Source organism: Sinohyriopsis cumingii, chromosome 3 (genome assembly GCF_028554795.1).
Source record: "Sinohyriopsis cumingii isolate HCF-2022 chromosome 3, ASM2855479v2, whole genome shotgun sequence".
In the NCBI taxonomy this organism is placed as follows: domain Eukaryota; kingdom Metazoa; phylum Mollusca; class Bivalvia; order Unionida; family Unionidae; genus Sinohyriopsis; species Sinohyriopsis cumingii.
In genome coordinates this window covers 86,230,005-86,254,352 of record NC_142963.1, presented here as the reverse complement: position 1 = coordinate 86,254,352, position 24,348 = coordinate 86,230,005, and the positions used below count along the sequence as shown (strand labels likewise).

The 24,348-nt window shown below is 34.5% G+C and overlaps 1 protein-coding gene across 3 annotated transcripts in view; it reads right to left on the bottom strand.

The window, feature by feature from the left end:
• The window catches only part of LOC149803241 (uncharacterized), a 269,706-nt gene that overhangs the window by 196,555 nt on the left and 48,803 nt on the right, over positions 1-24,348 (bottom strand). For all 3 annotated transcript variants that reach the window (XM_089952882.1, XM_089952884.1, XM_089952881.1), the window contains exon 2: positions 19,053-19,121. The gene's annotated coding sequence lies outside the window, so the exon portion shown is untranslated. The remainder of the gene's footprint in view (positions 1-19,052; positions 19,122-24,348) is intronic.

Genomic DNA, 24,348 nt, shown 5'->3' with positions numbered 1-24,348 from the left:
GGCAGTGATCCGTAACGGTGAGCACTTTAGACCACTCAGCCACTTGGGGCCGCATAACATATCTGAAAATTAGGAGAATGATGTTTTAACAACAATGCAATTATTCTTCTTTTTTTTTTATACAAAATATTACATTATTTATATTATACAGAGAGAAAGAAATTATTCTTTAAGTTTCATGGTTTTATTTTTTATGATATTAATTTCCCAATTATCTTATGTGTGGGTGAAAAGGTCATTTATTATTATTATTTTTATTATTATTATTATTATTATTATTATTATTATTATTATTATTTTCATCTCAGATTTAAACTTCGAATGATATAAATATTACTGGAGCATGAAGAGTAAAATGGCCCTTTGTATTTGTTTCAGATCAGAGGTGGGCAAACTTTCCAGTGCAAGTGCCACATACACAAATTTACATCTTGTCGCGAACCACACAGTTCATTAAGTAAAATAATTAATATTTGAAATAGCAAAAACAAAAGGTTTTTCTAAATAACATCTAATTAATTTTCTGCTGTTAATATTTGAAAACTTAAACTTCAAAAGAAGCACATTTATTTGATAAACAGAGTAACATAAGAGTCAGTGCGAATGTTGACTTGTTCCTAGGCTGCATGAAAACCCTTGGCAGGCCGCATGAAAACCCTTATGCGGCCTGCGGGCCGTAGTTTGCCCAACCCTGTTTTTAGATGCTCTCAAAATGAGCATATAGAGGAAACCAGGACAGATGGAACAGCAATAGTCCCAAAACCTATAACCTATAATAAAGAAGCATCCTAGCTTTTAGTTAAATATTGGTTGAAATAGTGAATAGTTTGAAAAATAAATGATGTTCAAAACTTGTTGAGTCGAAGTTACTTAATTTTAATTACTTTTTTTTAGTTTACTATAAGACATCCATTAACACATGAAGTGCCCTGATCTTGAAATATTATCCAACCATGCTTAAAGTTGTCATTTGAAATCTTAGATGGAATACTGAGTCCTTTTATCTTAACTAAGGAATAATGCCACAATGCCACTGTCCAGCAATCTCCATGATTAAGATGACCTAATATACATTTTTATATTAGCACTTATTTTATTGAAAATCACAAACAGACAGTACTCACTCAAGAGTGACAGTGTTTTCCTCCAATGAGGATCCAGGATGTTTCTGATTTCTATCTGCGGCACACAAAATGTGTGGTATTCACAACTGTGTCAAAACAACTACAGGGTAAGCTAGTCTGTACTCATTTATTTTAATTGCAGTTCTTTATTTTCTTATTTTATTTTTTCTACAGCTTTTGATAGTTCATGAAACAGTTTCAATCTAAAGTTACATGTTCAGAGATGATACAGAGGACAATGTTTCCTTCACCATATAAACAACACTGCACTGCTGCTGGTGCCTTCACAAGTGTGGGTGTGTTTTTCGATTTTTAACATAGCGTTAAAAAATATTAAGTCATATTCCTACATTGTCTGCAATGTGGCAGTTTAAAATCATGTCTAGCACTGCGGCATCATGCCACAGACATGTAGCATCATGTCCCACCCAGTCACATTATCCTGGCACCAGGTCAGCCAATCCTAACATTAACCTCTTAATGCTGAGCACCAAGTGAGGCAGCTGTTAGTACCATTTTTATAAGTCTTTGGTATGACTCAGCCAGAGTTTCAACCCTTAACCTCCGCATCCAAGGCATCTGCTTTAACATTAAGCCACTGGAGCAGTTCCTTCAAAAGTGAACATTATAAATAAGTTTATGAGATTTGGACAATCATATTAATGAGGTAACTATGACACCTTAATTCTTCTGTGATGGCTTATGGTCTGTGTTTAAATCTTGGTACACTGGCCAATGGGTATTCTGAAGGCAATTTTTCTCCAGAAAATCTATGGGACTGATTTTTAATTTTCTGAAGCAGATCATGACAAGTAATACATATGTATACATTTTTTGTAACTCCTGGTACATGATTTTTATTCAGGGTTGTAAACTGTATAGAATATCTTTTGTTATAAATTGTGTACATGATTTGAATCTCTTAAAGAACAAAAACTGCAAAGGGTCTATAAATAAATGTTTACAAATGTGTTGACAATTAGTAATTAGTAATAATAATCTTAATAATAAGACTTAAAATAACTTTAAAATGGCACCTATAGCATAGTTTCTAAGTGACTGATGGGATACTCATGTTTTGAGAATAATTATGTGGCTTAATTCAACATAAAGATCAAAAGTTCAACAGTATATGCTGTCATGTGGGATCTATTGCAAAGCAAATCACAATATTCGGTGTATATAAGGAGAATGTTAAGCAATCAGATTCATTCCTAATTTTAAAGTTATTCACACTTATTGTGTTCCTGTTGTAAGTCTGCAGATGTGTTTTATGTTGTACTTAGATATTGTTCAAGAGGAAAAAAATTTTTTGGACAGTTCAGTGGTAGTAAAAAGTGCTCATTATTTGGACTACACCACTCCCTCAATAACTCGCACCCAGATAACTCACAAACCCACTTATAACATGGGGCCAGGCATAGATCCAATTTTTTAAACCAGAAAATACCCCAAAAATTGATCCCTATTTGTTCAACTTGAAGAAAATCTCAATCAAAACTGGTAACAGAAACTTTGATGTATTGCTCGTTTTATTGTCGAAAATGGTAGATAGGACATGGAAATTTTAGTCAACATTATGAAAAATTAAATTTAAAAACAGGTCATACAATTTTTTACATTTTCTTTCCAACGACATTCCTAGTACACCACAATTAACGATATGTAAGGAAATTTCAATCAATGCAAATGTCACTCACGCCATGTGGAGGCAATACTTTAATAAACAAATACAAATTAAATAATTTTATTATCAACTGAAATTTGTGTTCTAGTTCTATCTTTTAGTTCCTTTTAAGTGTAATCATCTTAAATGCAAGATGTCCTCTTGTAATTAAATGTAAAATGCGTCAATCAACCATAACAGCTATGTCCGCAAGCATTTCTCTGAGAACCTAATTAAGTGCTGACCGTGTTTTAATAACTCACTTCTAGAAGTATTTGTTGTATTGTTGCAATGAATTAAAAGCTGGCCTCATTTGTATTATCACGTCAATATTGTCTTTTTGAATCAAATAAAGGAGGTGGAATAAAAGAAAAGTTAAAAGGCAAGAATTTCCTACAAACTTAAAATCTAGTGGCCTCTGTTGTATGTTTGGTGAACTCACTTCATTTGATCAATCAAACACTTATAAATGTTATTATGTAACATAAACTACCTTAAATTAACCGACTCTTTTGTAACTGTTATCAAAGATAACAAGGCAGCCAAGCGAAACAAATACTTCGTAAAATAAAGAGTTCGATTTCATGGATACGGACCATTGTGGACAAGCGAGTTTCAGATAATTCTTGGACTGGCACTTAGAGATATCCTCAAGGATGTAAGAAGTTTCATTATTAATTCCAATTAATTAATTCACAACATCAATACTGTACTAATTGAGCAATACAAAAATTGAGTTTCAACACAGACGATTGTCTCACGAAATAAATGTTGCATGTTTTTGAAGGAAAAAAAAAGGAATCTTGTTTGGTAGTATATCAACAGTCTAGTTCCCTGCTCTGTGGACTCCTGATTTGGCAGGATAATATTAGACATCACTACGGGAACCAGACTCATCAAGAAAACAAAAAACAGTGACATAATACACATATGTTTTTCCCTACAAGTGATGGTTGTTGAAGGTTGTTGAAACCAGTTGGAACTATCTTTCATATGTTGGACATTTTGAAAATAAGTGTTATTTAAACAGAATAACAAACAACTTCATTAGAAAAAGCGCGTTATTGAAAATTATTATCAATGTGATTGTAAAATGAGGATTCAGTCAATAAACAGCCCAGTTCCCTAATGCCACTCCTCCCCCCCCCCCCAAAAACAGATTTCTCAGCGTCAAAGCAATGTTTTTCTTCAATTTTTGGAGGTCACTCAGTAACTCGCGCCTTGCTTATAGTGCAGTCTATGTTTGTGGACTCTATTGTGCACGAGTTATCGAGGGAGAGGTGTATAATTATTCTGGAACTGTTATAAATTATTCAAAGGAAATCTGGACAATGCCATCTTGACAAAACATCATGGTTCTTGAAAGACCCGTACATTTCTGGTATTGAAATTTATCAAGAACTTTTCATTCATTTAGGACATTCATATACCTTTACAAGGACTAGTTTGGATTCAATTCATAATACTGTAAGTTCCTCTCACATTATTTATTTATAACTTTGATAATTAAACTGTTTATTTAGTTTTATAAAACTTGCTGTTTTGCTTCTTTTCTGTTACTTAAGTTTGTGACCATAGAGTTGTAACATTATATAAAAATGCACTCCCTCAAGAAGTCAAGGTTTTCTCAAGTGCTACATTGACGAACTTTCTTTATCAAGTCCACATCAAAATACTTCTGTCTCACAATGTGGAAGTCAACACACTAAATAAGCACATGTTCCTTGGCAGTGGACTCTGGCAGGGTATGCACTCTGGATGAGGTTTACCTTTCAGGATGCACAAGTCAGGTATGCATTTCCAATACACAATCTGCACAACAGCAACTCATCTCTGCCATGTAATCTACTTGACAACGGTCATTCTCTAATGGTGAGTTTATGTTCTTAAGCTATTTTGTGGAGTTTTCATTCCAAATATTTTGCCAATTATGAATGCCATGCCCGTTTTTATAATATTTCTAGTCACTACAGCAGAGCATACCCTGAAAGACCTCTGCTATGAGAAACCACCTGTCTTGAGAGACCAGATTATTAATGCACTGATTTATTTGACTACATAGTTTTGATCTGTCATAAGAGACCACCTGTCTTGAGAGACCCTGTCTTGCTGGCAGAAGAGATGCTCTAATCAAAACAGTTTCTGTTATATATGGATTTGGATACAGATGACTACATGGCAGCTTCAACTGCTTCATTTGCCATTTCATTTTGGATATCCATTTGGATACAGATGTCTACATGGCAGCTTCAACTGCTTTAACTGCTTCATTTGCCATTTCATTATCCTTAATACTAATGTGACTATGCAACCATCAGTACAAAATAATTTTTTCCGATTGTATGAGCAAATCATGTTTATGTATGTTTTCAGCTTTTAATTGTTTCTTAAATTACTGGTTTTGCAAACATGTGAGCATGGAAACTGAAGCTGAAAAGTTATTCTGAGCAGTTTCATTGTAGTTCTGAGATTGGAGTAAAAATTAATTTCAGTGGTAATAATAGAGGTTATATCTGCAGCCAACTCCACATCATCATGAATGTTTGTGTTGAGTAATTCCAGCCCGTTCATAGAGAAAGCAAGGTAGTATTCTCTTTTTAAGAAGGATATAGTAGCACACACAATACTGCATTATACTTCTCAAGAACCAGATGATTTTCCTCTCCGACTATCGCTACGGAAACCTCATGATTGTGCATGAATGACCAACCATTAAGAAGGAATAGAAATGTCAAAATTATCAAGATAAATGAAATGGTGGCCATAATGAATGTCAGACCAGCATGCCACAATCCTGTTTTAGAAGCAGTATTGTAGATAAATCTTTCACCACAACCCAAATTAATCTTGGTAAAAATGGCAGCCATATTTGATGTTTAAAGTGGCATGTTCAGCATCCCAATTCAGAACCAATTTAAACTAATTTTTTCTAAACCTTGACACATTTCTTCCCTGAGTCATTAAAAAACTAATACCAGACATTAGAATAATTACGTGTTCACAGAAAAATGTGGATGAAGGAAAAAGCAGCCTATGTTATTATGTGCACAATGACATCACACTGCAAAATGGATGTCTAAGTTGCCTCAACAGGGACTGCTAGTACTGGTTAAATAGTATACCTGGTTGTTATCCTTTTTGAAGTTACAACCTAGAAGCTCTGCTAACAAAGAAAACTGATAATTAGTTTGGCATAACTCCAGGTAACCAAAGGAAAAAATTGACATCAAATATGGCAGACAGGCAATACTTTTTTTTCTCTCTGTCTGTCTGTCTGTCTGTCTGTCTCTCTCTCTCTCTCTCTCTCTCTCTCTCTCTATATATATATATATATATATATATATATATATATATATATATATATATATATATATATATATATATATACACAGAAGTCAATTTTTGCTAAAAAAAAAACATTTCTTTTTCCAATTGAGAAACAATATTCTGCCACTTCTTCCACCATTAAAAATTAATTTTGTATAAATTTCTAATTTATGTGATTACTGCTAATAAAACCTACCGCTGTAGCAAATAAATCATAAAGAATTTTCCAGTAGGACCAGTATAGCACATTTTTAAAACTTTTTTCTCCAATTAAATGTAATTTATTTACCCCCAATAAGTTTAACAACAACTGAGAACATTACCTGATTATTTTAAAAAGACTTAAAAAAGCATCTAAAACAATACACACACTCTCCAGCACTTGACTCTTCTGTTACATCCCTAGTTTAAAAACTGATGAAACTCATGAAAACAGTTTATATTCAAAATAAATTTCTTTTCATCCTTCTTCCATAAGCATGTAAAAATCGCAGTCAAAGTCTTGATAAGTGGGTGTTTCTGAGCCAACCCTATTTTGTCTGATAACAATGATGATTAAATGACAGGTCCTTGATACTGAAATCAATGCTGTTGCCTCACAAAGTTGTTTTCCTATTTTGTTTCGATTAACATGAAGGGTTAGAGAGCAGGTAACAATCATGCTGTCATCCTAATACAAAATAGGGGTTTGGCTCAGAAACCCTACTTATCAAACCTACTGTCAATACACGCATATTTTGCTTTAAACTGTTTATATTTAACACATGGACTGAAATTCATCTACCATGTTTTGCTTTGAATAGAATGAAACACTAAATAACCTTTTGACTATTTTACTGCTAAGGAAACCTATTTCATGCCTTTATTTAGCAAAAATGGCATATATTTTTTAAAATTATTCAGTATTCAAGTTTGCTGTCTATTTGTGTCAAATTTGTAGATATGCCGCAAAGATTTCTATCCGATAAACACAGAACATTAGTTTGATGTGAAACTAACTAATGGTGCAAAATGATCATTGGATACTTTATTCCAATAACACCTGTGAGTAACAAACAGAACTATTATGATGCAGCCTTAATTTAAAGTATGTTAGATGAATAAGTAAATTTTAGTTTTTAAAAAAATGTAAGATCAAGAACATAACAACAGCACTTTTTACTACATCCACTGTTTAAAAAGCCAACTTCTCAACAATACAAGAACAAAATTATATAAAAATACTGTTTACTTTGATTTATCAATTTCTTTTATTTGCTATAAAGGAACATATAAAATTGACTGCAACAAAAATTACGAGTGATGAGGTTTAGTAGGTTACAAGTCACAAAATAAAAAATAAAAAACTCATTTTGCAATGAAAAATTCCCATTTCTAGGGACCGGAGTCCCAGAATCATCCCTGGCTGTTCTCTGTGTGTGTGTGTGCATGTAAAATGGTTCACAATCAACTTTATGATTACCATTTATAAGTTGAACCCAACTGCAAACTGCACAGAGCCAGATCTGGGCCTGTCAGTTTGTCAGGAGTGTTTAGTGGAACAAACAGCACAGACCCTGATCTGCAGGCACATTTTGCTATGGCAGATCAGAATCTTTGCTGTCTGCAGTTTGACTTGACTAATAAGTGAGTACATATGGTACCTAACTCGTCTACAATTTATTTGTTTCTGTACCCTGATAAACCTATGTATCAAAGTTATCAGTCAATTATACAACTCAGATGACAAGTCTGAATGTTCAGATCTTACCATTTTGTAGTGCCAACCACATCAAAACAAGAATTATTTGTGCAGATAATGTTGCTTAATTGTCTTTGCAAATTTGCCAACTACAAAATAATTTCAATGAGAAGAAATATACATCTAATTGATACTGATACCAAATTAACATTTACCAGATGCTGACAATGTTGGCAAATTTGCCATCACACAAGCATTGACAGGCAATTACTTGAACATGCCCAGCATGAATGATCTCCTTTTTTAAATGAAAATGCTGTCACACAATATAACAAACATGTTGACATACATGGGAATCTTTGTTCTCTATGTCAACTAAATAGTATAAGAAGTCTTTTAGTGAAAACACCATGCTGATATGACCATCCATTCAGGAGTAGCATATGAACATGATTTTCAAGATGGCCACTGTGGTGGTCATATTGGATATCTGAGCAACACCATTTTCATTTAAGATGAGCTAAACTTCTAGCTAAGCCATATGCTAAGTTTTGTGACTTGCCCCAGAAGTTTAGGATGAAAAGCAGTAACTAACAAATGCAACAAAAAAAGGTGATAGATGGATGACAAATACAAGACCACTGCATCAGCTCTTCTGGTCTTGAAAAACAGTTGATTTATATTCACAAAGTAATGTTGTTGTTGTTGTTGTTGGGTTTAACGCCATTTTTCAGCACACGATAGGCTATACATGGAGGCCAGTATTAATGGTGGAGGAAGAACCCGGGAAATTCCCAGAAAGAACCACCGACCCTTGAGAAGCTACTGGCAAGCATTCTCACATACCCACATTGGCCGAATACAAGACTCGAACCGATGCAAACAGAGGTGAGATGGCAGTGATCCATAACGGAGAGCGCTTTAGACCACTTGGCCACTCGGGGCCCCCACAAAATAATGAATATAAGATTTATAAACATTACAGCTCTTCTGAACCTTAAACTTGAATACAAAACCAAAATTATCAGTATTTTTCATTTAGTGTTTGCTGTAAATTAATTGGTCAGATGGATATCAAGGGATAAGAACCTGAAAAACTTAGAAGTAACATTTTCAAGCTGTTTTGACCTGAACTCTGCCAATTATATTGTGCCTTGATAGATGAAGATGGTATTTTGCACAAAGCAATCAAGGTCATCAGGATGGAACCTACCACAATGTAAGGGAGGTAACTCCTCTACAATGAATCTACATCATAACCCTATCACACAGAGTTGCTACTTAGCAAGTAAAATGCATGATTTTCCTGGTAGATAATCACCCCACCCCCACCCCACCGAAAAAAAACACCTAAATAACAAAATGAAACATAACTTGGAATATGAACTAATGAAAATTACAGTGATCACTCTCTACTGCACTGAAAAACTGGTCTTATAAAATGGGTAACTTCTGCTGGGGACAAATTGTAAGAATATACTGTTGGCCACGTGTCCTTTGATTAGTGTGTGGTATATCTTGAAGGGACCATCTTAAGAGAGGAACCACTGTACTCAATTTCCATAAAACTAAATCCTGTTTCTAAGAAAACTCTTATTAATTCTTATACAACTTCTGTGACCCAGTCAGAGGTAACCTACTTGAAATCGTATTACTGATCACAATCAATGTGAATAATCTTGAAACAGTATCATATGACATATAAGGCTGCATTGCTTTGCAATGAGAAAACATGATAGAAAAAGAAATGTTTCGCTTAATAAAACATAATGAACTCAATCAAAAAGCATACATGGATTAAACAATAGCCAGTACCTAACTTGAGGTAACAGTAATTATCTTTTTCTAACAATAACTGATGCAGCAAGGTGCATTGCCAAACAGATAATCCAAATAGAATGTAGTTATATAAACAAAGATACATACTAATACAGTAATAAGCCATTCCTTATTGCCAAAAAATAAACATAAGGTTTTTCACCTTAGTCCTTCCTAACAATTAAATGTAACTGACTTGACACAAATGGTACAAATTTTCACTAACAATTATCAGCCTTGCTTGACTTGGCTGATGAATGTACATTACACAGAAATGGCAATGAGTTATATTTTGCCACCCACCTTTATAATGCATGAATTGCACTGTTCACATTCTGCCAACATTTTGTCCAACAAAAAGTAGCGTGTGGATGGTTAAAGAATCCTCCCTAGTACATGATAAGGAAATCTAATGCACTCTAAGTTTTACATTAAGTAATTTGACGAGTCTTGTCCTATAAGTCTGATAACAAATCAGCACAATTTGTCCAATCCAGATATGTCATACATTATAATATCATTAAAAGATCAACAAGTTACCACTAGCATGTCCTATGTCTGCTGCTACCCAACACAAACAGACTGTTTAACAGAGAATAGAAAGTACTATGAAAGTTAATCAAGGACAATCATTCAGTAAAATATAGACAAAACCTTTCCTAAAATTTATATCATCTAAGACTGGCATTCGCAAATCCAGGGTGAGGGCCAGATTAGCGATTTTTAAAAAATATCTAAATAGGATTCAAAAACCTATGTGATTATGAGCTAAACAAAACAAAATTAATCCAAGCCTGAAAAAAATGTGAACTGTCACAGCCACATTTGTTTCTTGCAGAAGTCAAGTACTAATAGAGATAGATACAATCAAGCTTGATTACTTCTAACAATGACAATGCTCAGGAAATAAACTGTAAACAGAAAATTTAACCAAAGTCAAGGAATTATAAAATATGGGTCACAGTGACCAACTTTTGTGATAAGGGTAGAGTACTCATCCAGAAGCATCAACTCACCAAGTTTCAGGACTCTAGGCGTAACAGTATACATCAAGGGTACAAAAACACCTTTCAGTCATGAATTAAATGCAAAAAACTTCAGCTAGCAAAATATGAAGTATAGACCACAATGACCTTCTTTTGCTGCAAAGATATGCTACTAATCATGATGCACGCAATCTGGTAATTTGCATGACCAATGGGTGACAAATACAGTTAAAACACAATTTAACCAATCAGTGAAGCACTAAATGAGTGACAGTGACCCACTTTTATGGTGTGAGTGCAGTACTCATCAGTATCATCCACCCTCACTGAGAGTCATATGATTCTAGGCAGAACAGTATACATATAGGGTTCCAAAAACCTATTTGGTCTTATGTTCAATGCAAATTGTTAAATGTTGGTCATAGTGACAGATCTGCCAGCCCTAACAAGGCCTCTGTGTAAGGTAGTCAATTTTTTTCCAGTTTTCAGTAAAACATGCATTTAAAAAGATTGGAGTCCAATGCAGCAACAGTAAGCATAAAAGGTCACTGGCCACCTATATTGTACAAATGTGTGATATTATTATAGTCATAAACAAAATGCATTTGTTATGTATCCATACCATAAAAATGTTTATTTAAATGAAAAAAATTATTCAGCAATCTCCGTAATCAATCGATAGTTTCCGTGTGCCAAAAACAGATATGATGTACATTTACCCCTTCTATTCAACCAAGCTATTCAAATGTTTAATTTCCCCATGTGAATATGTGATATATCTTATGATTGTGTTTTTGTATTGCAAATATGGTGCATTGTGTTGCATATGGATGTAACCAAAAGAGTGATGATACCTGGTAAATTTATATTTTATGCTAAAACAATATATGCATCTGCAAAATGACATATTCAATTTAAGTCTTCCAGTAAAATTATCATTCATGCATGATAAATTAGAAGGCGCCAACTGAACAAGACTGCATTGTACCCAGGTTAACTATACAATAGTATCTCGCAAATAAAAAATCATTATTTTAAAACAAATTTAATGTGAGTGCAAATGATATTCTTTTCACTAGCATGAGTTACAAAAGTATTATTAATGCAAATTATTGCTGTGTATACTATTTGTCCTGCAAACATCACTAATGACTACATGTGGCAAACATAAAGACCAGGTGATGAATAAACACAACTGGCATTGAGCAATAAACTCCTTGCTTAAACTTACCGACAAGATATAAAATACGAAGATTATTTTATTACAAAGCAAACCAACCCCAGAAACTGACTTTGGTATCTTTTAAGTGTGTCGATTTTTTCTTATGAAGTCAGCCGACATAAGGAAGCCAAGTTTCTTTGGATTCTTTTAATTTTGCTGATTTCTTTTTTTTAAAATAAAATTGGCCAACATAGTGATGCCAGCACTGACTCCTCTTTATCTGTAGTAACTGGAATATTTAAAATAAATTGAAACAATGGAACAGTTTTGAAAGCGACACAATCTAGTGAGTCATTAACACATTAACCCCTGTAGGTTTTTGCCATTTTTGCCTGAAAATCGAGTAGGAAACACATTTTGAAAGCTATTTCTGAATACACCAAATCCCTGGTCATCTTTCAATAACATACTGCCTAGTTGTATTAGAAACATCATTTTTCATTGGCTATTTGACTCGCGCATGAGCAGAAGGGTAAAAGTTGGACTTGTTTTTTGTTGTTTTTTTGTTGTTTTTTTTGCTAAACGGAGCCATTTTTTTCATATGGAGACCACTCTTTACTCCAAATGCCCATCTTATCCTACTTTTTGCAAAGGCTCATCTGTCTGTTTGCAGTTCGTACCAGTTTGCCTTAGATCTGAGACCAAAAAGTCTAAAATCCAGACACAAAATGGGATTCCGACCACGGGTGAATTTTGCGTAAAAAAAAGTCGGGTCCAAAAAATGAGGTTTCTCTATCTGTATTTTGTAGTGCAACTAGATATTCCAGATTATTTGGTATCATTGTAGAGCTACATCTGTGTACCTTTCTATAATATGATCCACTTTAGTGTGTCATGCATGACCATGATGCTACAGTGCTCGGCAGTAGGCTACTACCTCCTGCCCGGTAAAGTCGTCGCTTATGGTTAATGTGTTAATGCATATCGATATAAGGCTAAACATTAAATTAATTTACAGTAGTTTTGTCTACATGTTTCCTATCCATAGTTTATAGTGTTTTATTTTTTGACAGCAAGAAACATGTACTTCATCTTGTGGGGATAAAATGTATGTCATTTCTGGTTGGCATCCTCTATAGTTGGAAAATCATAGCTATGGGGAAGTAATAGTGTTGTTTACTTCTATTTCGAATAATTACATTATTATTTCTTCTTTACACTTTATAATTTTTTTGTTCTTTTTGTGCAAGTATAACTACTTTCAATCACATAATGCAACTCTGATGTAAAAAGAACAATGTTGGAGCATGGCCGGAAACTTTTAAATGTATCCACTGACTGGTGATTCTGAATTTTGTAAACTTCACAATAACATGATTTTCTGTGAATTTCTTTCTAATTTAATTTTTGGTGAAGATTGCAAAATATGTAAGTTATTCATCTAAAACAAAAAATTAGGATTTGCAAACAGATAAAATGAATGGTATTAAAGTTAACTTAATTAACATATTTTTCAATGAAAATTAAATACAGTGAAACCAAAATTTTCAAGTTACAAGATTTCAAGTCATGTAACCAATCTTGGGAACACAACTATCGCAGAAGTGTGGGGTTAGCTGTATATTCAAGTAAAATGTTTGTAAAGTACATCTGCATCATAATTTCCTCTAGTATATTTTCACAACTTGCAGTTCCAAACCCTATCGAGCTCAATGGCTTCTCAAATCAAAACATGATGTCCAATAAACTATTGCCCTTCCTGCTTTTTTCACTAAGAATCTCAATATTCCTTTTAATTCATCTGTACCATTAAAACCTTTTCAGAGGTTTATTGTCCCTTTTATCTTGAACATGTATCGCTCGTTGGACACCATTTTGCAGAAAATTCTACCGGTATAAGGAACATTTTAATCATGAGTACATTTAGCATTAAGAAATATGTAGAGTTTTGTCATGCTTCAGCATCTGAGGTAACAAGAACAGCATAGAATACAATGATAACCTACAGCATCCGATACAGTGTGGTATTGGCTTCTTATGTTTGCAACAGTGATGCCATAGAATCTTGTGTTCCATCCTTCAAATGAAATTGGATGACTCATGGATGTTCCCAATTAACAATGGATTAATTTGTATACATTCAAGGGAGTAATTACCTGGCTCATAATGTGATGAAACATCAGTATTTAATGGCGCCCAATGATGTTTAGGACCAATATCTTTAAAGATTCAGAATTATTCAGATGCCTTGGCATATACAACTTTTCACACATAATGGCGATATTGCTGCGTTAAACTTCTGTGCTGATTGTTTGAATATTTATGATACTAACTGTCCCTTTCACCTTCAACATGCTTTCATTTGTTGCACAATATTTCTAGACAACACTGCAACAAAAAAGAAAAAGCTTCATCATGCAGGCATTTTACATGAAAAACATGGGCAGATTAAAGCATCTGAGGTGCTCCTGTAAAGTTGGTTTGGTTCTTTGACCATCTCCACTGAATCTCATAGAAAAACCCGGATTCAGACCAAACCTGGACAAGTGAAAGTCTACATCTGACAGCTATGATCATATGTAGCTGTATTTAGTTTAAGGGCCATTTAAATAAAACTGAAAGTCAAATTATTTGGGTTCCCAGCTCTGCTAGTGTTTACAAGTTTATGCATGCATGGATGGATGGAGAGATTACTGGATGTATCTATAGATGCTGACCATTTGTCCTATTGCCTAACCAACTGAAAACCAAAAAAAGATAAGAGGTCCAAGTGATCCTGAACAGTTTACCATTCCACAAAGTAGGCTTATGTTGTATTTTAAGAATACAACCTATGTACACCATCTTCCAATCATTATAACCTGCTGCTTTTACCCAACTATATCCTGATTTTTTAAAAAAATGTTCCCACAATGAAGATATTATGAATACTTTATGCTTTGTCTCTTGCTTATCATCAAATTTCTTCAAGCTTTTTATAATGTAAACCCATTAAAGAGTACTGATTCAAAATGAACTCATTATTGCACACAACTGTACCCATTCAAGATTTGGTGATTTTTGCCTATATACCTGGTTTAATCATAACTGGATCAGAAATACAGATTCTACAGTGTTAACAAGCTCTGCATATCACGAACAAGATCACTTCATTAATATCCATGGATACTCTTTATACTGTATACACTCATGTATAAGCCCATTTGCATAAAAACCAACTCACCCCAAATTGTGTGTGTGTGATTTGGACTTTTAACAAAGCTTGAACAATTTTTCAGTCATATTGCTACGATGTCTGCAGTGTAACAGTTTACAGTGATGTCTAGCACTGGGGCATCATGCCACAGACATGTAGCATGATGTTCCACCAAGTCACATTATCGTGACACCAGGCTGACCAGTTCTAACACTAAATTCTTAATGCTGAGCGCCAAGCAAGGTAGCTGTAAGTACCATTTCTGTAAGTCTTTGATATGACTTGGCCAGGGATCGAAATCCACAACCTCGCGGATCCGAGAAAGACTCTCTAACCACTAGGCCATCAAAGTGGTCACCCCAAATTGAATAGATATAAAAATTAAAAAGTGCATGACTTGCACATAAGCTGACCCATAGGTCCAAAATGACATCACAAGATGCATGTGGTAAGTTCTAACTGCATTTATTTAGGCAAACCACATTACTAAAATAAAATTTTATCTTCAAGCCTAACTAAAATGAATGTACAAACATTAATTTATATGTTCAAATATTTCCAATTTATGATAGTTCAAATGAGCACCCATTTCTATGTTGGATGATAAACTTCCAAAAGAATTCAAATTCTTCTGGGGCCATGAGTGGCCGAGTGGTCTAAAGCACTCTCCATTACGGATCACTGCCATCTCACCTCTGTCTGCGTAGGTTCGAGTCTCGGATTCGGCCAATGTGGGTATGTGAGAAAGCTTGCCAGTAGCTTCTCGAGGGTCAGTGGTTCTTTCCATGGTTTTGCCGGGTTCTTCCTCCACCATTAATACTGGCCACCATGTGTAGCCTATCATGTGCTGAAAAATGGCGTTAAACCCCACAACAACAACAACAACAGATTCTTCTAGCAAGTCTTTCTGGTAGCTAGTGTGTAATATTTGTTGTTGCCTGAGACAGAAACCATGCTGGTTCATAAAACATGAACACCAACCAGCCAAATGCAACAAATTTGGATGAATCTGCCGACATGCATTTGATGTCTTTTGCCATTTGCTAGATGATTTGCAGTTCTTGTGACAATGTATCTGTTATTTCACCATTCATTAACAAAGTTAATAAGTTCTTTCTCCAATTCAGGGAATGAAGCGATCGCAGTACAACTTTCCGTCTTTAATCTTGGCATCTCTTCTAATGCTGCTTTGCTTTTCAAAGGCATGCAAGATCTTGTCATATACCCGTAAGCATATATTCAACATACGATGAAAATCAGATAAATTATACGGTCATCTTATTATGTGTGGATCCTGTTCATTATTAACCTCATTCAAGATCCTGAAGATATTGGCCCATATTTCAAGTCTCAACAAAATTCCACCACAAATATTACTTCCAGAGTGGTAACAAGCACAGACAATCAGATGCAAGATCACCTCATTAATATGCATGAATCTCAGTTACTTCCAGTCCCACCCAAGATCTTGATGATACAAGTCCATATTTCAAGTTTGATCAAAATCAAATAATGTGGCTTTCAAACTCAGCCAATCAGATATAAGATCACTTCATTAATCTGCATGAATCCTGTTCATGATCAAATTCTTCAAAGATTAAGATGACATTAGAAAATATTCTAAAAAGAAAAATTTAAATGGTGACAGCACACACTACAGTCTTATCATATACTACTTTCTCTAATCCACAGTAATACCCCAGTGCCACTGCTTAAAAACAGCTGTAAAGTAAGCTGCTGCTGTAAGCAATTTATTGGGGTCTTCAACAATTATCAGTAATGGTGAAGTGGTTGTAATAAAGAGGTGTTACAACATAATATTAATGCATGCCTACGAATGTCTTTAAGTTACTTGTGCCCATACCTCAGATTTTAATCTAACGGCTAACTTAATTAAAGAACGGGCCACTGTGCATAAATTTCAAATAATCATGAAAATCATACATTTAAATTGAAGAAATATGTTTTAAGAAACTATTGTTATGCAGATGAGGTGGGCCAGAGATATAATTAAGAGCATAAACCCATGGCCCCTCCTGAGATAATGACACAATGTAATGAGTGTTTCTCAGTGAAAGAAAAATATGTGATCTGGGCTTAAATTTTTAGATGCTTTCATGCTCACAAAATGTGAGCTAATTGTGGAAAATGCATTTTCAAATTTAAAAGTCCTATCAGGTTTTTGTAAGTGCTAAATTTTCCAGTGACCTACTGCAAACAATTAGTACAACTAACTAAAGTACATAATTCCTGTAAAATATGCATACACAATACCAAAATGTGAAAAGTATCTTATTTCCTCATCAGCTTTTTAGCATGTAGCCTCCAAATACTGTGATAATACATGTACATGATCTATAATACTGATAATACACGGTGGACAAGGGCACAGCCATCTGTTTCTTTGTATCCTCTGAAGACATGCTCTGATAGTATCTTTATGTACGACAGCTGACAGCATATATGTGTCACATAATTATCCTCACTATCCCCTAGAATTGAATCTGTTGTCCCCACTATGCTCCTTTACGTAGGACAGCTGATTACAGATATTTGTGTCACATAATTATCCTCACTATCCCCTAGAAATGAATCTGTTGTCCCCACTATGCTCCTGCTCAATCTGGTCAAGATGGATGTTTATAAACCTCATTCAGTTCAAAAATACAAACATGGACGTATGTGATCATGATTATACTGGTGCAATAATCATAATAATATTAATGCAAAAAAATTTGACTGAAATGAATTTGAAATGCATCAATTTGGTTTATGAAGATTCAGCAGTTGTGATTAATAGTTGTACTGAAAAATTCTAATCTTTGATGGTTCTTGAAGAAAAAATATTTTTCAAAAACATCCGTAAGTAGTATTGTGTAGGTATATTCCATCTGATTTCTACTAATAGTAGTTCTTTTGAATTCTATCAATTATAGCAGGGTACTTTTGCTGCATTTTTAAAACTCTATATAAAAAGTTATATATTTCTTTTCCAAACTAAGTTTAAGGGTTTCATTAATGACATAATTATAGGATGATTGCTTTATGATCATATCAAGTTCATCCAGCAATACTTGGGAGTGTGGGTCCTAAACTGTACAAGCATATTCTAAATACGTTAACTAAACCTTTTAAAACTAATTCTTTCACATGCTGTGAACAAGATGACAAATTATATATTAACAGGTCTCAAGTACAATTTGTCCTGCTTCATGAATGTGATGCTTTCATTTCAGATTCCTAGTGACAGTGATGATTAAATATTTTCGTTGGTTGCAAGTTTCTAAAGTTCGTTACATGGGAATATGACACTAATTTTATGGGATTTCTTCTCGTCATTTGCATTATACTGCATTTCTTGGGTGGAACTGTAAATCCCATTTGTGTGACCAATAAAATTAGACTCTAGTTATAAATATGAAGAAGAAAAAAAATCAGTTGTGCATTTGCCTGTTTTGTTGCTGAAGCTGAAAAAAATGAATCATAGCTCCTTATTACTCCAAAAGCCAGGGAAACAATAGTAGCTCTGTTGGTAATGTCAGACTCGTAATCCAAGGGTTGCTGGTTTTATACCCACACAGGCCAGTCTGGGTTGGCTGCCTCAGTGTGTCCTTGGGAAGGGTGCTTAGCTCCCATTTGCACCACTTGATACAGCCACTAATGCCTCAAATGTGATGTTAAATCAACAAACCAAGCCAAAAGCCACTGCTTATAGTACAAATTAATAAAGGTGATTTTTTTAATAAATTACCAGTAGAAATTGGATTTTTCAAGTTTATAGCCCTGGTGAGAATATTATAATCCAAACATTAAGTCAAGTTAAAAGGTTCTTCAAATGGTTGTTAATTGGAAAATACGAACTTAAAGGATATCCTACTTCTTGGCCAAATGTTGCCACTATTGTTTACGACCAAGGACTAATCAGGTACATGGAAAAATGGAACAATGAGGTCACATTATGAAGGGAATCAAGTAATGCTGACAAAAACCCATACACCAGCAGATACCAATTAAAATGTATGATAAAAACAAGTTCATGGACACAGAGACATATATATGCCTTCAAGTTCATCAAAAACATTATCCATTTACCTGTAGCCTTTCTTGATGAAAGTTTGGGATCTTCTACTTTACTGGTTTGAACTGCTATTCAGGTACATACTGAAAAAATTGAAAAGAATATTAATCATAACCTTGACACATGGAGTTCATTCAACAGCAGGGTGATATCAACAAGAATCAAATAGGATTAATAGTTTTCACCTTACCAAACTTATCAGACACCAACATGAAGAGCACAACAGCTCATATTAAACAATAGTAACCACCTGGCTTACATAACTAGACAATTTATAAGTTGTAAGAACATAACCTATGTAAACTACCTCACTAATTTAATATATTAATGCTACCATTTTACTACGTTCTGATATTTCCAAAGACATAGGCATAATTAATATGCACAGTCTCTTGCTCATACATGAAGTCATCCAAGCTATTTAAAAGATGAACCTTAATTTGTGGTCTTCTGAGACACCTTGCTTCACACAAACTGAATTATAATTGTTTATATTTTCTTTTATGGAGGAGTAAGGCCATGAGTTTCTTTACTCTTGCTAATTAAATATGGAAATGTTTCAGAAGAAATGCACTTTTTATCATTAATAATAAAATATATAACTCTCAAATATTTCAAGTAAATGCAGTGAATATATCAAAGTTCATAAAATAATGCTGAATACACAACAAAATCTCCTGAACAGAACTGATTAAACTCAAAATTCAGCACACACTTTCAACTGTATTCATAAGCTGATCATAATAATATCAATGATTTATCATAATGGGAAGTCTTCAATCACCAATTAAATTCAAATAAATTATTTACATTTTGTGAACCATTTTCCCTTGTCTGACCACAAAGCAAGTCCGACTGACCACTGCAGCACACAAGGTGAAGATAGTACAGTGGGCATAATTTTCTTGAGAAATGAATGGCATACAGTTAAATATCTTCAGCATAAAAATAATTTCTATGCCTGAAAAGTAATGCAGTTTCCACCGATTCCTCTAGTTCAAAATATGCTATTTTTTTCTTGAGCTGGCCAAGTGAATCCAAAGCAACTTTTGTTTTCATCTCAGTTCCTGTTGTTGTTGTTCTAGGGTTTAACGCCATTTTTCAACACAAGATAGGCTATACATGGCAGCCAGTTTAACTGTTGGAGGAAGAACCCTGGAAAACCCAGGGAAGAACCACCGACCCACAAGAAGCTACTGGCAGGCTTTCCCACGTACCCACGCTAGCCGAGCCTTGGACTCAAACCCACACAGACAGAGGTGAGATGGCAGTGATCTGGAATGGTGAGCGCTTTAGACCACTCGGCCACTCGAAGCCCCCATCTCAGTTTCTAATTTCTTTTTTGACATCTAACAATATTTTTGCTCTCATTACTTTGCTTTTAGTCTTTCTTTTCTTGCTAATATGCACAGCTGCACAACTGCACATATTTGGCGAGACAGTACTGCAGTATGGATAAACAGAAAAATCCATCATGTGGATTACCCAATCCTCCATGGATTTAAAGAGACACTCCCACCATCAGAGCAGCCTAAATTGGCTACCATGGTTAGAACTCTCTTTAAGCATTTCCTGGACCCTCGAATGCCAGTTTTACTGTGAAGTCTGTGGTCCCTAAATATTAAGCCCTGAACCCTCAGTTTTGTGAAATTCTGAATCTAGCTAATCTACATTTTCTCCAGCATATTACTGTCATGTTTGCTCAGCCCCAGTTAGTAAGTCGTGTACAAACTAAGGTATTATTACAAGCCATGGTTTGATGTCTAAACATTGCAGCAAGGTATCAATGGTGGAGGAAGAACCAGGGAAACCCCGGAAAGAACCACCGACCCTCGAGAAGCTATGGCAAGCTTTCCCACATATCCACATTGGCTGAATCCTAGACTCGAACCCAAGCAGACAGAGGTGAGATGGCAGTTATCCGTAACGAAGAGCGCTTTAGAACACTCGGTCACTCGGGGCCCCCATTTGACTAATGAACTTTCAATAAATTGTTATTTGTTGAATTTCACCTTTTTTGTATAATTATGCAATCATTTAACCATAGGCATTGCTGACTGAGGGCTCAGAGCTTTACATCTATCTTCCACTAATTTAACTTCCAACCAAAACTGAGCCTGGGTGGGACTTATATAATAATTTAAATAGTATATTGGGAACACCCCATCTCAACCTAACACATCAAAGTGGCAGCATAACAACCTGTCACACCACAATTACAAAATAAATCCATTAGAGAAAGAAAACTGCATGAACAGAAATAAAGAATGTTCAGTATGATTTATCAATTTATGGAATCTATTTTTATCTGGTCCCTGGTTGTCATACTAGGACTAGGACTCAAATTCAAGGAAACTGATCGAGGGTCTACAAAAACCTCTGGTGATATGTACCTGGACATGGCACTTTACTCAACTTACTTCAGCACAATATAATCTCCAAAAATATTGATGGGTTAATAAAGCCAGAAAAATCAAACCAAACCAAAATGACAAAAAAATCAAACCAAACCAATGATATTAAATTTTAAACAAAATGATCTGATTTTTTATTTTTTTTAAATTACCAACAGGTGCCTGTAGTTAATGTAATAAAGGAGATGCATCAATTACCCACCTACCCCCAAACAATGTTTAACAGAATAATGTACTGTCTGTTCATAAAAAATGGTGAGGTTATCAGTAAAGTGGATCAGTCTTCCATCAGGCATGAAGAGATCATCCATCCCGAGTCAATACATGAAACACATCAAATGAAAACTAATGATACTGCATAAATACACACTACCAACACATGCATGTAAATCTGATAATCCCCAACACCATTTTTTTTAAAAATAAACTTTTAAATTTGTACTATGGATCTCTTTGTATGAAAATATACCCATCCCTACCATTGAAAAATGTATTTGGCTTGACTCCTCTGGTCTTATCATGGTAGAAATACTTAAGCAAATAAAATGCAGATGTTATGTCTAAACTCCCAGTAAAATACTAATTGAAGAAACGATTTTTTAACAGGGTTCATCTCAAGCTGTGCCCTTGCACCAAGGACCCTTTTTTCCACCTTTGGCACAAAGGACCCATGAAAACAAGATAAAAGATTGTTTTGGTTCATTGTAGTCCGAATTAAGTGCATCTAAAGCTTAATGACTAGAGTGCATCAATGCCAAATAAGCACAAGACGATCAATTTGACTGGCTGTCGTCTTGCTGATTATTAGCTTGGTAATTTATAGGCAATGTAAAAAGATGAAATTGTTAGCAAAAACACAACTATATTTATTTCCAAAGTTGAATACCGGTACAAGAAGGAAAAAATGTAGACTCAATTGTCAAAAATTATTCTAGAACTTGTGACAGGGGAGTATGATAATGCTTACTGGTGCTTGGTCTTGGACTTGTTAATTTCAACAATAACTGTTCACTTTTCCAGCATATATACACTGAATCAGTCGTTGCTGGTCAGACTATTGCATTGTTTGCTACAACTTCCTTATCCATTAAAATAATGTCCTGAGCAGCAGACATGTATTTTTTTGGTAGTCAAGGAAATTTTTACATAACCATGCTGTAATGTCACTCTACAATATTCAAGTAAAATCATACAATGCTGGAAAGCTGAATATGTTTTGAAGAAATTAAAAAATGTACAGCACGAATGCTTTTAATAATTACATGTTTTAATTTCTTCAATAAACAAGCAATGGTAAGGAAGGGGTCAATATAACACCACTTTATGATTTTCATGGGGCCACTGGGTAATGAACACTGCATAGAAAATATGGCTTTGCCATTGTTTTGTGGTCCAATCTTACATATGGATATCTGTACATATCCCAATATCTATCCAAAGTAAACACTATACCATTTGCGTCAGGAAACAGCTGTAAACAAACATCAAAATGCACTCTTACCTTTATCCTCAACTACTGTAATCCAAAAAAATCACTCAAAGCCAATATTTAAATTAAAAAACTATAAATCATGCAGATCTAAGAGGGCCTTCCTGTTTAACCTTCTAAAGACTATTGTGTGTAAAAATTACATTCATCACTCATCATTTTGTGAACTAGTAACTGATAGAAAATTTACATGTGTCATTGACATGACAGCAGTGCTGATATTTGACAAGTAGAACATATACTGTATAATCCTTTAGAAGTTCCTGTTTAATATAACCAGCTATATATGAGCATAAAAATTGGCATGTGACAGATAATCAGAAGACAAAATCCATCAAATATATGTACAAAAACTGAATCAATTTCCAGCCAATGGCTTAGAGGACAAAGTAAATGACAGGCAGACAGGTATCACAATATCCCCTGTGAAAGTGTACAAATTATACTTGACCTGAAATTTATTTTAAAACTTGTCCCAAACTGCTGAATAAAGGACTTTTCAAACCTTGTTTTAAACTTCTGGTCATCATTATACTTAAGGAACACTCAATCAATATTAACAAGCCAAAAACATGTCTGGATATTCAGCTGTATCCCATCAGATAATGAAAGGAAAGCAACTTTTGAACAGAAGAATACACCTGCAATTACAATACATATCTCCCAATAACAGCATCAAAACATAACCTTTGCAATAAATACATTATTCATGTCCAAAAGGTTGTGAAGGACAAATTTAAAAGGCATCAATCAATTCCATTCCTTCAGATGAGCTTACCGCTAAAAAGCTATTTCACCATGTCAATGATATTACACAGGACTAGACAATTCCATTCTATGGTTTGTATTTATGAATCACAGATGAGGAAGGGCAAGCCTTTTTTCATGATGTTTGTCCAATCAAGCAACAACAAGAGCAGCAGAGAGGGTGAACAGACCACTTAAGGGAGTGGTCACCCTTGTGTTTGGACCAAAAAAAATAGTGACCCTTCATAGAGGTCAATACCACGTCTACGATTATTGTTTGTCCCAAACAGAATTGTAGACGCCCCCTCTCTGCTGCTATCCATGTTGTAAAAGAAATTTTAAGTTTGATGAATATTTTTCTTTTCATCTGAATCATGGGAATCTTCATCTGAATGCTGCTCATCAGAAACGTTAAAAGATTTTATCAAGACCCACACGATATCTTGTTCTTGGATCATGTAAATTTATTGTTATAAATCCATACGGAGTAGCTTGCGCTTGTGAGAAGAAATTTTTGAATTTAATTATATCCATGTCACCACCACACCAAGTTTGATGAATATTTCTAAGTGTGTGTGTGTCTACGCCATTAAACACAACTAAAATGTTGCAGTTGTCTCTAATCACCTTCGGAATTTGTGTGTATCATTGAGTAACATA